Below are 18,450 nucleotides of genomic sequence, written 5' to 3' on the forward strand. Positions count from 1 at the left end.
ATGGGAGAGGACAGCCTGTTGTAATTTTAGTTTCAACTTTTTGTTTCTCATTTCTACTTAGGCTGGGAACAAAAGATCTGAGGGAAAGGAAAAAAGAGGAGAGGTATACCCAGGAAGGCAATGAAAGATTCAAGACAGAATTAAATAACATGGAGAACAGTTCAAACATCTTTTTCCTCTTTTTAGAACAAAATCTTCACTATCACTGGCACCACTATTTAATTCAGTCAAATGAAGAAATTCACCTGGACAGGAATACCACCTACTTCTTCTTTAAGATGGTAGGTAACATTTCACAATATATTTTTAGTTTTTCTCTTTAGGAAGTCGATATCAACTATAAATACACAGTGTTATCTTCTGCCAATAAAATGAGGTCAGCTTTCCTCTGGGTCTCCTTTTAAAACTTGAAATCATTACTGTATCTTCCTACTCCAAATCCTCTCACCTACTTTAAGAATTTACTTTTCCCTTTTTTAAGGGAAAAGAAATACAAAAGCCTTTCCATTCCAAATTAACCTTCCACCTTCTTCAGGCCTTAAAAGAAAAGGACTTGTAAGAAGATCCTATCAGAATTCAAAGTCCATGGAGTAGCTGTCCTCTTTCATACCATTAGCTAAAGAGAATACTGTACTTTGAGATATTCACGAGCAGAGAGTCCTCCGGCTAGGAGCAGGCAATCCCACCCTCTAAAATGTGCCTACATTTAAATCTACAAAGCTAATGCCCAATTAAAAAGAAAAGGGAGACAGATTCTAACTCATACCTGTTACATTTGCTATCAAGAACAGGATTGAGCTACACTCTGCCTGGAGCAGAACTACCAGCCAGCTGTAACAAGGAGCCTCCGCCACCCTACTAGGTTAGGAAATAGCACGCAAATCAAACACTCTTTTTAATAGAGTGTTATCAAAAATACTAGGTATCATTACCAATTTGCGAGATATGGAATACAATAAAATATACTTAACAGTAAAAAAACAACGCTGAACATATTTTAATCTCTCTCTGGTGATTCAAGGCATTTTAGAATTTTTCATTGACTCCAGGTCACCCTTATGAATACCTCAATTGTCACTATGCCCAGTGAAGCATGGTCCTATCAATTAAGAGAGGGCTCCATTTGATGGAATGTTTTAACAACTAGTGTGAATAGTGTCATGTTTCTCCTGGATGGGTATTGGACCAAAGACATGAATGCAGATCAGTTAGAGGCTGTTTCATTTTTATTTTTTTGCTTTACATAGCAGTGCTGTGAGTTTAGTGCCTTAAAAAGTACAATTTTCAAGTGGCTCGAATGATACAGACTTGCCCTGCTGCTAAGATGTGGAAGGAAGAGAGAAACCCAAGTCCCTTCCCCTGAAGAACACCACCGTGGTTCTTGCAGCACTTACCAGAAAGCCTCCCAGCTGTAACCAGCTGCAGCCCGTGGAGCTCCAGCTGCTGAATGGCTAGCTCAGTTTGCTATGGATGAGGCTAGACAATTAAGTTTGTGAACTCAACCTAGAAAAAGTGCTACACACCTTATTGCTGAATATCACTACGGTCACCTTTGAAGTCCTCCTCTTGAGAAGCTATGTACTGATGTCAGCGCCTAGTCTACCCTTCAAAGAGAGGTTTCTAGGATGAGTTTGAGAACTTGTCAGACCTCGTAGGGTGACAGGTCTGATGTCCATTCCAGAAAAAGCTCTAAAATTGATTTGAAGGGTGGACCAGGTGCTAGCATAGGTGCACAGCTTCCCAAGGGGAATGCCTCGAAGGTGACTACGGCGATATCAGCGACGAGGTTATGGAGCACTTATTATAGGATGAGATTGTGAACTTCATTGTCAGACCTTGGATAATGCACACTTTTCTCACCATATTTTTGAGGGAAAAATAAGGATGTACTTTATACATGGGTAGTACTATTGGTTACCAGTTCATAACATTTCTTGTACCTTGTATCTATTCTTGTGTTTGCTAATTATTTGTTACATAAAATTTTTTGTACAATATGTTAAAAATGCTAAACTGCCTTTATAATGCCAAAATATCTAAATATAAACAAATAAAAATTTTAAATAAAAATTAATATGCAAGGTGGTGTCTGTGGCTCAAAGGAGTAGGGCGCCAGCCCCATATGCTGGAGGTGGCAGGTTCAAACCCAGCCCTGGCCAAAAACTGCAAAAAAAAAAAAAAATTAATATGCAATTTATTTTTTCTGAAAGTTTGGGCCAAAAACATGAGTGCACATTGTCTACGGGAACACATTACACATGGGAGCATCTCCCTCATGGGAGCGCATTATACATGGAGCACCTTACTCATAGGAGCACATCACACAAGGGAACACATCACACATGGGAGTGTATTACACACATGGAGTACATCACACACGGGAACACATTACAGATGGGAGCCCATCACACTTGGGAGCACATTACACATGGGAGCACACCACACACGGAGCACATCACACACGGAATACATTACAGATGGGAGCACATCACACACAGGAGCATATTATACATGGAGTGTAATACACACAGGAGTATATTACACATGGGAGCATATCACACATGTAGCCCAATACACATGGGAGCACATTACACACGGAAGTACATTACACATGGGAGGGCATAATACATGGAGTACATTACACACGGCAGCACATTATACATGGAGCTCAATACACACATGGAACACATCACACCCGGAGTACATTATACATGGAGCTCAATACACACATGGAACACATCACACCCGGAGTACATTATACCTGGGAGTACATTACAATTGGGAATACATTACACATGGGAGGGCATAATACATGGAGCACATCACACAGAGGAGTGCATTACACGTGGAGCATATCACACATGGGAGTGCATTACACAAAGAGCCCATTACACACAGGAGTGCATCATACACGGAGCCCATTATACACGGCAAGTTACGTTAGTCCCCGGCTCTAGCATCCCGGCTGCACTGGGGCATCATTCTGAGTGGGATGCAGAGTCTGGGAGTCTATAGCACAGATTCTGACAACTCACAACTAGGGTGATAACCGCTATATTGGAATAAAATCATGTTGATGCTAATCTTTTTTCAGTTTTGCTCACACAAGGTGACAGTGACTGGTGTTAATTGAAAAGGAAAAGGATAATTCAATGTTGTAACAGTTTGCACCCACTCCAGGCTTTTTCACCTGGAAGAGTAAAAAACATTTTTCACAAAGGGAAATAATCTCAGGTAACTTCTCCCCGGCTTGAGGCCATTCTGCATCTCTGGAGAGGCCAGACGATACTTCTGTGATGACAGCACCTTCTGCTGACAGACCAGAAGGATCCAGGGAGGAGAAATGTAACATTCAATCTTAGGAAGAGGGAGAAGCTGCCCTGAAGAACAGCCTGGAAATTGAAGAGAGTTCCTGTAAATCCAGTTTGGTTGGGTCACCCACATGGAGTCTTATAATTCTCTTTTGTAAAATGCATGTCACAATTTTTTTTTGTTTGTTTTTTTCTGAGTTGAATTCAAGTATTTTAAATACTGAGTAAATATATATAGAAGATAATCATAGTTTCCCTTAGAGGTAAGATGCCATGTAGAAACTGGGGGGCCATCATCAAATTATATCTCCTTTGCAAAGATTCATAATCTGAAGGGTGCACAAGGTATTAGAATGGACCTGAGACTTCTTGGGACTGGAAGAATGTGTTAGCCTCCTCCTGTAACCCTCCAAGTAAAGTGCTGTGAATACATACTTTGTGGTAGGTTGTGTTTTGGCCCTGTTCTTTATTTTCTGACATGTTTGCAAGGCAGATCGTGAGATGACACTTCAAAATGGGGGCAGGGCAATGGCTTGTGCCTCTGTAAGTTTCGGCAGGATGTCCCACGTTCCCTGTGCCGGCTCTGGAAAGCCTCAGGTGAGGTACAGAATATCCTGGGCAGATGGCTGGATTTCTCACTTCCATCCCCCTGACTGCACAGTGTGTTCTAATTTCCCCATTTAAAATGTGGTTCATCCTAAAAGCAGAAGGGTTCGTGCACATGGAACTTCTGCAGAAAGACCCTGAGAAGCGGCATCTCTGGAAAGAGATCAAGGGCATATTTCTGTGCAAACATCTCCCTCCTGCTTGAACAAGTTTTTCTTTCTTGTTGAAACTTGTCAAATCCCCTCTATCCCCCTTTCTCTACAGCCAGACAGACAGACAGACACAGAGATAGATTCTTGCTTCTGTTGGCCTAAACATTACTTTGATGAAGTGTAGTTCTCGGCTAGGCTCAATTACTCCGAAAGAATCATTCACATTTAATCTATCCACTTCATCCCAGCCTGCCGAACACTTCGTAAATATTCCTTAAGTCATAACACTGCTCTGAAACAGATAACGGAAAGAGCATCACAAAATGATTTTCCTCTGAACCATGTGACGGGATTCAATCTTTAGTCTCAGGTCACGTCACTGTGGGTGGTGAGAAGGAGATGGAGCAGGGAACGTACTAGAAAGGGAGGGGAAACTAAAGAATGCAGTTTGCGAGTTAAAGGGCTTGTGTTTGTCTCAAGTCCCGTAAGGAGAAGCTGGGGAACTTGGCTGATTGTGAGACGTTTTACCACGAGGTGGGAAGAACAGATGTATTCTCCAGGTGGGAGGCTGACATTGACCTCTCTGAAAGAGAGAGATTGAGAGAGATGGACAGAGAGAGGGAGAAATAGAGAGGAAGAGAGAGAGAGAGAGAGAGAGAGAGAGAGAGAGAGAGAGAGAGAGAGAAAGAAAGAGAAAGAAATATAGAGAGATAAACACACACAGAGAGAGAACAATACAGCCCAGCCTGCCAAGCAAATGCCTGGCTCTTTAAAGTAGATCTTGGTTAATCCCAGCAGGGGTTCTTACAGCCCTAACTCATATTGCCTCACAGGTGAATCAATTCATCCTTATATTCAAACAAAAGGCATCTGGGCTTATTCTTGAGAGGGGGTGAATAAATCCCTGAGGATCCATCATACAAGAAGAATGTTCATTCTGTCCCAGCACTGACGTAGCACGGCCTGCAATATGCTTCTTCCATAAATTCACCAGTATCTTCGGTTATATCTAGATACCCCCAAAGAAGTCCCTTTGAATGAATTAGTGGAAGACTGGTTACATGGCAGAGAGACCGGGAGCTATCACATGTGGAAGGGGCAAGAACTCCAGAGTGCAAAGAGGATTCGGGGGAGAAGGTGGCTGCCGTCAACTACTCTGATGGCCTCCAGGTGGAAGATTCCACACTCCATTCTGAAGTGCTGAGAGCACAGACCTGGGCGCACCGAGCTCCTAGGGAGACAGAGGGCGTGATAAGGAGACCTGTGTGTCATGCCGTCTGTGGGTACTTTTCTCCACAGCAGTTCTTTGTATCATCTCGAAAGCCTGTCAGGTAGACACAGCTTAACACCACAGGGGTGGCGTTAACAACGAAGTGCAGAGAAGTTAAGAAATGGAGCACATTGCAAGTACAAGTTGGATCTATCATGTGTAGAACACAAATGTCCTAATGCTATACTTGGGTAAATGAGGTGAAAGCTATATTGATTAGTACGATGTAAGCACTCCAATTTGTACAAATAATCAACACACTGAAATTGGCATAAATGTATATATGATCTATGTACAAAAGACCTAATAAAAAAAAGAAAATCAATTGATCATAAATGCAAAAAAAAAAGAAAGAAAGAAAGCGCTTCTGGTCACACTGCTTAGATGAAGCAGAAATAGGGTTAGATCCAAGTCCCAGCTGCTCCTAAGACTGTGCCCACTTGATGGCCACCACCGAGGACAAACTAACTGCTCAAAACAAGCAAAACAGGCAAATCAGTACACTGCTGGGGCATTCTCCCGTGTGAGGGGAAAGCATTTTCTCCAAAAAGAATTTTTAAAGCCCTAAGACTTTGATTACGGGGTTCTCTTGAAGACACAGAGTGGAAACACTGTAAACTTTCATTCTTCTTTCTTTCCCTTCATATTAAGGGCAGTTTTGTGGCAGCAATAAAGTAAAATAACTTGGTATCGATGTTCAGTAAAGCTCCCCATCAAACACAGAGGAGAGAAGGAAGAAGGATGTCGCTATAAAAATAATCTGTAAACGGATCCATCTGCAGAGACAACTTTAAAAGCCAGGACAAATGGATTCTCAGTTGTCCTTTCTTCCCCATTTCTTTCTAACAAGTGTAATCTTTCCTAACTCAGCTTTGAACAATTCCAAATGATGACTTGATTTGCAGTGATAGACCCAGCAGGAAGCGTGGGAGCCCGGGTAAGTGTTTAAACTATCGGAGCCGTGCACGGGACACCAGCAAGTCACCTGCCTCTCTGAGCTCCGGCTTCCCTGTGAGTGCTCTGAAGGGACCTCTGCCATCGTTTGGACTTCAACCTGCTGGATGCAGAAGTCCCTATCACCATAGCACAGTGTCCGTTTCTTCTCTTATTATTGAACTTACTACATATGAACAGAAGATGTGGCTGAGAATATATAGAAAGACTGAACGTAGGGGCTTACCTCTCAGCCCCTGCTCCCCTTCCTAGCTGTAAGCGACCTCTCTCTAAGCCTGAGCTTCTGCATGAAACGAAATGGGATTGAAGGTGCCCACTCTGCACCGCTGGCTGATGGCTGAATGAGTTCTGACATTGGGAGCGTGTGCCGTGATCAGTACCGCCGGGTAGCAGTGGTTCTGAACCTCTGTGTGTCAGGCACACCCATGAAGCTCTATCCCAGGGGGTCATATCCAGGTGAACTGGCACGGGGCCTGCAAAGTTCCCAATCCACAGCCAGAGGTGAAAACTGCGCCTCTTCAGTTCCTGTGAGGCCCCCAAACAGGCAAGACCTGCTCGCACAGCGGGCTGGAGCTGGAAGCACGCGTGCGTCAGATCCACACAGACCTGGGTTCAAACACTGGCTTTGCAATGTCTTAGCACAGGAAGCAGCTTAAGTATCATTCCTGAGTCTCAGTTTTCTCGGCTGTGAAATGGAGAGAACACCATCTTCCTGGCAGTTGTTGTAAGATTTAAAGAGAGGCTGATGATGATAAATTTAAAGGCCTCGCAGGCAGTCAATAAACAACACTTAAAACAATACACACTTATCCTTACACGGATGGCTGAAACCAGAAGGAAAAATCACAGAAATAGAAGGGCTGGCTATGTGGAGTCTGAAACAGGCAGTGGAGCCTCTAAAAACAGTGGATTCTAATTTATCTTTTTTAAAAAAGCAAATACATGAGTTGAACCAAAGATATAGAATATTTACGTATTCTTTGCTATGGATTGATTTTTTTTTTTTTTTAACTTAACAGTGTATCTTGGGGATTTTTCCAAATCGGAACACGAAGAACATCCTCATTTTCGTTTTACACAATCATAGTATTCCACGGAATTGATGTTTTGTAATGTAACTAGTTCCCCATTGACGAGTGTTTAGCTTGTTTTCTACCATTTGTTTTTGCTAACAATGAAGAAATGAATAACTTTTAAATTAGTCCTTTCAAACAAACGTATCTGTAGGATAAATTCCTAGAAATGGAATCGCTGAGTCAGAAAGGTGGTTCATTTGTCATTTGGTTAGAAAATGCTGACTTGCCCTCCGCTGATTTTATGCCAAGTTCTCCTTCCATCAGCAATGATACAGTAAACCCTCCTCTGCCCCATCATTAAGGAAATCTGTTGTCAAATTTTCTGACTTTTGCCAATATGATAATCAAAAAGTGATATCTCAATGTAGTTTAATCTGCATTTGCCTTATTATGAATGGGTTGGGCACCTTTTCATGTTTTAGAAAAATTCAAATATTCTTTTCTGCAAATGATTATCTATATCCTTTGCCTGTTTCTCTCTTAGTTTCTTGGATTTAGTCATTTTGATTTATAGCAACTCTTCACACATTTTCAATAGCAGGCCTTGGTCTGTGATAGGAATTGCAATTTTTTTTTCTGGTTTGTCACTTTTTTTGACTTTGCTTATGGCAGTTTTGTTCTGTCTATGTTAGTTTGCTATGCAGATTTGTTAAAAGTGTCATTGAATTTATGTAACTTTTCTTTTATAGCTTTTGGGTTTTATCTGATGGTTTCAAAAAGCCTTCCCCCCTCTGCTATCATAACAGAACTCTCTCATGGTTTCTTCTGACAAGTTTATTATTTTGCATTTAAACCTCTGACCCTCTGGAAATGTATCCTGGTCTAAGGTACGGATCTAACATCTTTTCAATTGGATGAATTCTATCTTTTATGTTTAGAGGAGAACAGTATATAAAAATGTGCAGGGCAAAAACAAAACAAATCAACAAGAACAACAACACCCCTCCGCCCCCAAACCCCACCAGCCTTGAAGATTCCAGGCAAAAAGAAAATCAACAATTATTCTTGTTAGATTAACTGCAGTGGCTGATTTTCTTGCAGTTTTTCCAGTGGGAAAGCACGCTGAATATTCCTTTCCCTCTTTTCAACAGTTGTCACTCATTTCCTGAAAATATTAGTCTTAACAGTGAATTAAAAACTATGGATGTTAGCCGGGTGTTGTGGCGGGCGCCTATAGTCCCAGCTGCTTGGGAGGCTGAGGCAAGAGAATCGCTTAAGCCCAGGAGTTGGAGGTTGCTGGGAGTTGTCTGAGGCCACGGCACTCTACCGAGGGCCATAAAGTGAGACTCTGTCTCTACAAAAAAAAAAAAAAAAAAAAAACTATGGATGTAACACCAAGTAAAAATTTCTGAAGATGACATGAGTGATGGGTTTTATTTTTCACCCTTTCCACACGAGTCTGTTCTGTGAGCATCCTCTCCCCTTGATTTCCAATGCTTTAAAAGCCTCCGTGCAATAACAATATAATCATAAAAGCTAATTAGTAAAGATTTTGTGTCTTGTTAATGACACACAATTGATTGTGGCTGGAGGACACAACGAGACTACCCACTCATCCGTGATGAGCGCTGCATTTTATCTTCCTGCAATGGGAAGGTAATGGCGTTTTTACGACTGTGTTCCCATTATGTAGACATCTGAACCAACTCACCAATCTGTTGTCCTTCAGCCTCAACTTTCGCTACTACCAAACCCAAGCCCTTTAAAAATGGGAGGATAATTCTAGATGCCTGATTCCATGAGGAACAAAGAAAATTAATTACATATGGACCAAATGGTGACCCACAATCAGGGCATCATTTACCTACTTTATCTTTGCTTCATTTTTCTCAGCGATGCTCCTCTCCCATAAAGCTATGGGCCATAATTACCTCATACAAATGCCTTATTAAAAATTACTTTAAAGTAGCCATTTAAGGAACTATAATCCTCTTCCTCTATTTTACTTTTCTGGACCATTTCATACTCATTCGTTCTTTATCAACAAATAAATGCAGACCGACACAGACCTAGATAGAGACCCGTGATTTTCAAAGAGTGTATCCCGCACACTGGTGTGTTGTGAGAGGATCTTAGGTGTGCTGGGGAAAATTTTAAGGATGGTTAATTGAATTATTTTTGAAAAAAGGTCAAAGCAAAGTATTTTTTTTAGCAACATAATTTAAGTGTGTCGTGGAAGTTTACAGGTTTAAGTGTGCTGTGAGATGAAAAAGGTTGAAAAACACTGATATAGATAGATGTTAAAATATTTATTTATGTAGAGAAGAAAATCTTATCTGTCAGCTCTGGGACAACAGGAAAAGCTCTTCCCAGGCATTTCTCCCCTACTCTTTCCCCGAGTCCCATGAAGCCCGCCTTCCTGTCTTCCTTCCTTCCTCCTTTCTTTCCATGACTTCTTCCTCTAACTCCAAAGCCATCTGCACTTGTAGCTTCTGTGTTCAGGGTTTGGTCCCATTTTGCAAAGGGATGGGACCTGGGCTCTTCAGAGTCAGTCCAGTTCACACAGCTGTGATGGGAAAAGGGCGTAACAGGTGTGGAACTTGAATGGAGAAGGATTAAGAGTCTGTTATGACATGGCTCTTTACTCAGAACGGACAACCAAGACAGTAACTCTGGCATAGTAATTCCCTGTTGCTATTTTCTGCCATTTGAAAATGTCCAAAGACACGCTCCCTGGATCCCTGCAGCGTAGCTCTGGGCCCGCTCCAGTGACTCAGGGTAACTGTGGGTCCTGTGGGGTGTGAACACTGTGCTTGCACTGGGGGTCATCTGGACCCCCTTTGCTTTGCACCCCCACCTCTCTTGAACTGGACCATGCAACCACAAGAACCTGTGGCCCATCAGCCAACCCCAGAATCGCCTGGGGCAGAGGAGGCGTCTGTTGGCGCAGGAAGCAGGTGGTGTTATGGAGGTGACAGGGAGCCCCTCCTGCCTTGTGCCCGTCACTTGGCTCCCTGCTGGCTTCACTGCACTTGGGCTGCTGGGCCCCCGGGAGGGAAGAGGTGAGGGATAGAACAGATTTAGTTTTTCTCTTCTTTTTCTAGGTGACTAGAGTTTAATTCAAATGGAAAAGCAGGGGCTGCCTTCTTTGTTCTTTACCCAGGGGTGGCAGGCTGGCTCCAGGGGGGCAGCTACTAGGTGAATTGGAAAAAAGAAACACAACAGGAGGAACTGGGGAGAGCTTTAGTTTTCAACCTTTACCCCTAGTGTCCTCAGGGGAGTAAGACAGTAAGAGCCGTCCTCAGCTGCCTGACCACCCTTCTTGCTGGTAGCTTTTCACCGAACAGGATCTTCCTACCATCAAGAGCTTGAATATTTGGTGCTATAAATAAGGTGTGGCAGGTGAGTTCCTGGGGTTGGGAGGGTGGTGGGGAAAAGCTTGAAGACTTTGTTCAGATGGCTTTGGTAACCGGCTTCTGCAGACACCAAGAGCCTCGCTAAATGACAGATCATGAAGTAGAGGTGTCACAGATAAGACACAAGGTATTTTCACGAGTCACCACAGTACTATCTTGAGCGTCCCTACACAAGCACTCACAGGGCTAGCATCAGACTGCTCCTGCCTCTGCTTTCCAAGGTGTTTCCCATGGAAATTCCACTTTTGTTCTGTACCGGCCTACATTCCAGGACACCAGGCTTGACACACTTCTAGAAGAGGTGTTTAGCAGTAGAAGCAGATTTAATACGCATCCGTAGCTGCTGGTCTGCCTTACACATTGTAAGTGAACTGAATGGGATTTTTGTCCCCATTTCCTGAGGCGATTTAATCAGGAAAGTTGCAAAGTGATGTGCAAAAATGATACGTAAAGTAAATGGGGTCTAATATCCCAAGCTGGGCAGGACTCCAACTCTTGGAGTCCCTGGGCCATTACCATGTTGCAATTCTGTTATTATTCTCATTTTCTCCAATAGGGCAGCCCCTCCCTCACGAGCTGCGAGGGAACATCCGTACCCCTCACACATGCAGAATAAAATCAATAGACTATTAAGACCCCCATTATCTCCTCCTGCAGCTGCCACTACACATGAGATCGTCGCACAGTTCCACTGTCCTTTTCCAGGTCTCCACGCGACGTCCTGACAGGTTTATGCCTCTTGTTCCATTTGCTCAGATTCAGCCCTTGCTGGGACCTAAGACAGAAGCAGAGGATCCTATGGGGCTGGGTGATGCGGAGTGGCCGTTCTCTCACCTGCAATGTCTGTGTACACACACACACACACACACGCAAACACACACACTGCACTGGTAAAGTTCTCCGGGGTTCCAGAAACCCCGAGACACAAAAATGCTCAGAAATGCTTTCATTGGTCAGACTGGTCCTTCCCCAGTGTAAACTTCTGCCTCTGTTCAGGAATTAAAGGCGGAGGTCCAGAGAGCCCTGGGTCTGCCCGACTGTCCTCCTGCGGCCGGGAGACAAGCTCAGGGAGGAGGGGAGGGAGATGTGAGAGACCCAGGGTCCCTACATTGTCAAGGTATCAGAGAGCACTGGCAAGCACGCAGGGTCCCAAAGGGGACATAGGACCTTTCAGCATTAAAAAAAGGCAAAGTTCCACCAGTCTGAAGAATGAATCTCTTACGCAGCTGGGATGAGGGTTTTCAGCCAGAAACTGACCCCAGGGCTGTGAGGTGAGCCTGAACGTGTAAGTGGGAGGTGAAAAGGCAAAACAAAACTGACTGCACTGCTGAGGGAGAAACTTCTCGTTGGCAGTGAGTGTGGGGCTCTCCACTGTGCCACGCAGTGCGGGGGGAACCAGGCTGGGGAGAGAGCCTTCAGAGCACAGCCCCTCAGGAAGCCACATCGTCAACAGGACACGAATAGGGTTCGGGGACTGGTATATCTTTCCAGAAAATGCAGGGGCTTTGGCAGTGGGATAGGGACTAAAAGAAAGAGAAAGAATGTGGGTCAGGGAGGTACAGAGAAAGCAGAGAGGAAAGTGCCTCAGAGAAGTGGCCTCAAGCTGCAGCAGTGAGACTCACATTCCAAATACTGTCCACCTTGAATTTCCAAGGTAAAGAACAATGGAAGCAAACAAGGAACTTTAGCCAATGAATATTTATTGAGCACCTACTATACGCCAAGTCTCATTCTGGGTTCTGGGGACACGGTGCTGGACAAAAGTGACAAAAATCTCTGCCTTAGTGGAACTAATATCCTAGTAGGAAGAGACAGACTGAGAAACAAACTAGTAAATAGTATTTTCAGGGTGTGTGTGGGGAAGCCTTGGGATAATATTCACAAACTTTCACAGAGGACCTCTATGTGTCAGGCAGTGTTCCAAGCTCTTGACATCCACAAACTTATTCCATCCTTGCCACAACTCTATTATTACACCCCCAGGTCATGGATGAAGAAACTGAGGCTTTGAGGTTGAAGTAGGACAAACATCTGGGATACAGAAGGACCAAGCTTCTCCCTGGGCAGTTTAGTCCCAGGGTCTCAGTCATATCCACATTGCAGGGGAAGCGAACAAGAGTGCTGGGGCAGGGTTGGAGTGACAAGGGGACTTTAATGAGGACATCACTGGAAATTGCAGAAGGTGGTAACATTTGAGCAAAAACCTGCAAAGACGTGAGGCACAGGATGGGCTTTATAGAGGAGGATTATTCCATTGCCAAAGCCTTATTCTAGGAGGGAGGAAGGAAGGAGGAGGCTGGAGAAGCTGGCCCAGCTGCAGCAAGCAGAGTGATCATAGCCCAGCGGCCATGGAGAGCAGGGGCTTTCTGGCCAGATTGCAGGGGTACTCAGTCATGCTCAGAAGGGCAGTGGCTTGTACTCCCGTAAGTCTGAGCAAGGCAGTGGCTGGTCTGTTTTTTATTTTTATTTTTTTGTTTATGGAGGACAGGTACAACTTGGCTCCTCATGCACATTTTTTATTTTTTTTTAAAAAACTTTATTCTTTTTAAAAAAAAAACAAAAAACTTTATTCTTACTTTTGTGCTGAGAACAGGGAAAGGAGGTTTTTTTTTTTTTTTTTTTTTTGTAGAGACAGAGTCTCACTGTACCGCCCTCGGGTAGAGTGCTGTGGCATCACACAGCTCACAGCAACCTCTAACTCCTGGGCTTACGCGATTCTCTTGCCTTAGCCTCCCGAGCAGCTGGGACTACAGGCACCCGCCACAATGCCCGGCTATTTTTGGTTGCAGTTTGGCCGGGGCTGGGTTTGAACCCGCCACCCTCGGCATATGGGGCTGGCGCCCTACTCACTGAGCCACAGGCGCTGCCCAAGGAAAGGAGTTTTAAGGATAGAGGCCACTGCCACCACCCTCAGTGGGCAATGGGGAGTGCCAGGGCTTGTCCCGGGCAAGTCTATGTGGCTGTGTCCTGGGGCTTGAGCAGGATCCCGGGAGGGGGTGGGTGGGAGGGACGCTGTGGTTTCACCAAAGAGAAAACACGAGTTTCCCTTCTTAGACCCCGCACAGTAACTGAGATAACGCCGGAAAGGCTATGTTAACCACTGTGATAAAAATGTGTCAAATGGTTTATGAAGTGAGTGTATGATGCCCCATAATCATATCATTGTATACAGTTATGATTTAATAAAAAAAAATAAAAATAAAAAAAAAATTACAGACGAATACTCTTCTTGCTGTGGCTGTGAGCCATTCTTGGGTGCCTCCTCTCACTTTCCCTCAGGTTCTGATCTTTTCTTATTTCTTTGGCTGCTACTTCCATGGAGATAACCTAGAGCCCTCTAACTGCAGCTCATAGAGGGCCATTTATAATTCCCGGGTCCTGTCTTCCCCCCAAATCAGCTCCTTGGTGTCCCACCCCTACCAGTTCTCACTTTCCGCCACCAGTTACCCTGGTTCAGAGTTTTAGTTGTACCCTGAATGCTCCCATCCAAAGCATTCTGCTTCCCATAGACGACAGGCATTCCCTCTGCCACCATCTGGTTCCGTCTACCTTTCCTCTGGACAGCTGCAGCAGGCTCCTAACTGATTTCCCTGCAGCAGCCAGATTATCCGCCTCGGGGGCATACTGTGGTCAGCTTAACCTCACCAAGGGTGAGCTATGAGCTTCCTTTCAAAACCTTCAACTGTTCCTCTCTGCCTGAAGAACCAAATGCAAATACCCCCACTCAGCATTCAGCACCCCACGCAATACACCCAAACCTGCAGCCGGCTTTCCCATTTCTTTGCACGACTTCCGTGTATCTAACACCCTAAGGCCAGTGCCTTGTGATTTTTCTACCGTACTCTGCTCATTTCTACCTCAAGCTCCTACCGATCCCACCTGTCCTCTGCTAGCTTTCTCTAATACCTTACTCATGAGGGCTTTCTTACTGCTCCAGAGTGGTCTCTCCCCAGTAAAATGACATATTTCTCTTTTCGGGTACAGATTTGTCTATCTGTCCTATTCCATGACGTAGGACCTTAAAAGCAGAAAGCTGAATGCATTCAAATGTCTAGCAAGGAGCACACAGTAGGCGGTTACTGACGCATGAGTCTGTTTCCTCTAAAGACACTGGGAGCCAAGCATTGTTGCTGCAGGCGTCCAGGACACAGGGGCAGGGAGATGCCATCTCCCTCCTCACTGTGCTCGTCAGGTATTCAACACAACAGGAGATAATTTACAAATTCTGGGAGTGGTAATCTGACCATCTTCAGTTAAAAATGATGTTTCATGCTATCATCCCGCCTGCCCTCATAAATCAAGGTAATTACTTGGCAATCTGGCTACTGCCTTGTAAGGCGAAAGAGCTGTTCGTGTCTAGTGTCAAACAGTGAACAGGGAGCGGGAGGAAAGGCTGAGTACCCTGCTTCTCATCTGTGCCCAGTCAGAGCGAACTCCCCAGGAGAGACCTCAGGATCGCCCAAGAAATCTCCTTCCAGCTGCGCAGCTAACCGAGGGATTCTGTGGCTAGGGCAGGTGTGCTAGCGTATCTGAGAGTGTGTGCTGAGTTCTGACATTTGAGAGTGAGCGTGTGTACTTCCAGTGGAAGGAAAACCTTCCTTTGGCTTCTTGGAGCTTCTTGGAGCTTGCACCAGCAAGGAAACCCAGGCTTCCAGTGGAAGGAAAACCTTCCCTTGGCTTCTTGGAGCTTGCACCAGCAAGGACACCCAGGCTGTCCTGTGAAAAGGACCACAGGTCCCATTCCTCTCTCATATTGACCTTTAATGCAACAACTCCCAACAGGCTGAGATTTCAAAATGTGTTCTCACCAGAAGCGAAACTCAAAGGTGGAACAAAAAAGTAATTTCAATGCCCCTTAAAAGTGAAAATGGACAAAATGTGTGTAGTTTGCTTTGGTAGCAGTTAAGAGCACAATTTCTGCAGCAAGAGGCTTGGGAAGAAACCCCGACTGTACAAGGTGCTAGTTGTATAGTACAACCAGGCAAGTACAGAGATTTATTAGTCTCGCTATACCTCACCTTTCAATGGAAACAATATAGGAACCTACCTTAGAAGTGTGGTTGTATTAAATGAATTAACATTTCTAAGAAACTTCGAATAATGCCTAGTAATAATTAGCACCATATGAGTGTAAGTGTTTATTAAACGTTTAAAATGTAATCTTTTAAGGAAAAAACTGGGCACACAGACCCATCCATAACCTCACATGGGCTGGGAAACCCACCTGTGTAACCTCGTGATTATTTGATTTCCAATTGTCTGCTAGGAAGCCAACATCACTTGTGGGAAGGAAAAGAGGTGAGTTTTGTCATACACAATAAAATTTTATACTGAATACTCCTTTAAATGGAAGGAATACATCCAAAGATGGGGAAAAAAAATCTGTCCCAAAGGATACTTGAATAAATCAGAATAAATGAAAGTCCTGTAGGTGATTTAACCCTCTGGATATAGTGACACAAATTCTGCACCATTAATGAGTGTCACGTGCACGCCTGTGGGGCGAGGATTCCCCAAATTGGCCCTCTTGATGCCTTGGTTCCTCCTTTATGTGCAATTTCATCTTTCTGGGGCCCATATAAATCTCCCTCAGCCTGTATTATCCTCCCATTATGAGCCAGCAGCTATAATGACAGCCACCTGTTTTAATGACTGAGCCAAGATGTCATAATTCTCAGCAGAGTGCTGGTAATCTGAGTAACCTTTCCCTTCAGGAATGCCGTCCCCACCCTCCTGCAGTTCCATGGTTCCCCAGCACCTGTTCCTCGGGTTTTGAAAGGTAAATTCCTCCCCGGGGCGGGGTGGGGGGGGTCTCCCTTGCATATGTCTCACTCCCTGTGACAAGATCAGTCTCTATCTTGCCCTTTTGGTCACCACTGTTTTCTCAGTCAAATCAGCAGGGGGAAACCTGGGAGCTGGAAACACGCTGATTGAGAAAGCACATTAACATCCGGAGTAGCCCGGTCAGAAATTTGTCAACACTGTTAACTGCCACTTTCCCTGGGCTTCTGTCCGGGAGCAGGTGCCGACAGGCCCTTGCTGTCAGCTCTTCCAGGACATGAGGTGTCTAATGCCAGGGACTGCCAACAACTCTGTGTGCCACTCAGATGCCCACTGGGTAGGGCTCCCAGAACTCTAGCTACCTGCAGTCAGCCCCCGCGACATCACCAGGCTCCCGGACCCTGCTCAGAGAGCAGACTGTGCATTTGTCCAGCACGGAGGCTGTGCTGTCAAGCCCACCTTGGTCAGGCCCAGGTAGTACTCCGCCTGCCCAGGGTCCTGCAGGTGCAGAAAGGGGGACATTGGAAATCACTTGGGTCTCAGAGGAGGGCCAGGCTCTTCCCTTTGCCAATCCAAAGCCCCCTGAGGCTTGTCATTTCACTGACAAGAGGCTGACAGGCGACACATGCCAGGTCTGGTGGAGGGCAGATCCTTAGCATGTGAACGTGTGTTACCTGCTTCCTTCCCTCCCTCTGCTAAACACCTGAGGCCTGCGTGTGCTCCAAGGCCCCAGCCTTCTCCATGAGTGAGAGGGAGGAAAATGCCATCCCCCAGCCCCCAGCCCTGCTCTTCCTGCCTCCAGGCTGGGCTCCTTGGTGGCACTGGGCCCCTTGGTGGCACCCGTCCCCAGGCTCCTCCTGCTCCCCTCTCTCTGCCTTAGGTTTGAATGTGTAGGAAACTCTCGGGTGCCCTGGCCCCATGCACTGCTCTGAACCCCACATGCCCGTCCTCCCTTCTATCCATGCTTAAACCAAACTGGCTTCCCTCTCAGGCTGCTCCCCTGTGCTCGTGCCTCCGGATGTCCCCTGGCCCATTCCTCCTCCTCACTGAGGCCTGAGTAAGTTCTACCTTCCTCTTTTTGAGAAACACCCTACCTGCAAAACCATCATTCACTCATCAGCTGAGCCTCCTGAATGAATTTCCTACACTTCCAAATCACTTCTAAATCAGCTCCAATCTGGTTTCCTCTTGTCTTTTAGGCCAATGCCTCTTCCAGCTGCACGTTCCCCCCGCCCCCAATCCTGAGTGCATGAGATTACTGTGGAGCTCGTCCAGGCCCTCTGTTCCTGCAAAATACCTTTCCCCAGGTCAAATCCATTTGCCAGTGTGCCATGGCCATGGGTGAAAAGACACAGTAAGTATATTCTTTTTTTTACTCTTTTTTAAAAATGAACATAATTTAAGTGTGCCACAGAAATGTACTTGCGGTGCATCTTACAAGGGTATATATGAAACTTAGTAAATGTAGAATGCAAATGTCTTGACACAATAACTAAGAAAATGCCAGGAAGACTATGTTAACCATTGTGATGAAAATGTGTCAAACGGTCTATAAAAAGAGTGTATGGTGCCCATGACTGCATTAATGTACATAGCTATGATTTAATAAAAAAAAAAAATAAAATCCATTTTCACATAAAAAAAAGAAATGTAACTATAGGTTCAAGTGTGCTATGAGATAAAAAATAAAAAATTGGTCGAAAAACGTTGCTTTAAGGCATGGCCCACCTTCAGACAGGCAAGTTACAGAGTCAACGCATAAAGGAGTGACCTTGGGGAGGTGATATAACTAGATCATTAAGAACAGCATTTTACCCATGGCCCTAGACTTCCTCTGGAACATCCCAATCTTTCTTTCCTAATCTAGTCCTAGGTCACAGCACTTATGTCCCCTATCATAATCTGCTCATTCTTATAAGAAGTGCCCACTTACATTTCTGTTCT

At 44.9% G+C, this 18,450-nt stretch overlaps 1 protein-coding gene across 5 annotated transcripts in view; it reads right to left on the bottom strand.

Annotated features, from left to right (window-relative positions):
- Positions 1 to 18,450, bottom strand: part of CELF2 (CUGBP Elav-like family member 2) — a 766,349-nt gene that overhangs the window by 348,470 nt on the left and 399,429 nt on the right. The gene's annotated exons all lie outside the window — the stretch shown is intronic.

The sequence above is a fragment of the Nycticebus coucang genome, chromosome 20, assembly GCF_027406575.1.
Source record: "Nycticebus coucang isolate mNycCou1 chromosome 20, mNycCou1.pri, whole genome shotgun sequence".
NCBI lineage: Eukaryota > Metazoa > Chordata > Mammalia > Primates > Lorisidae > Nycticebus > Nycticebus coucang.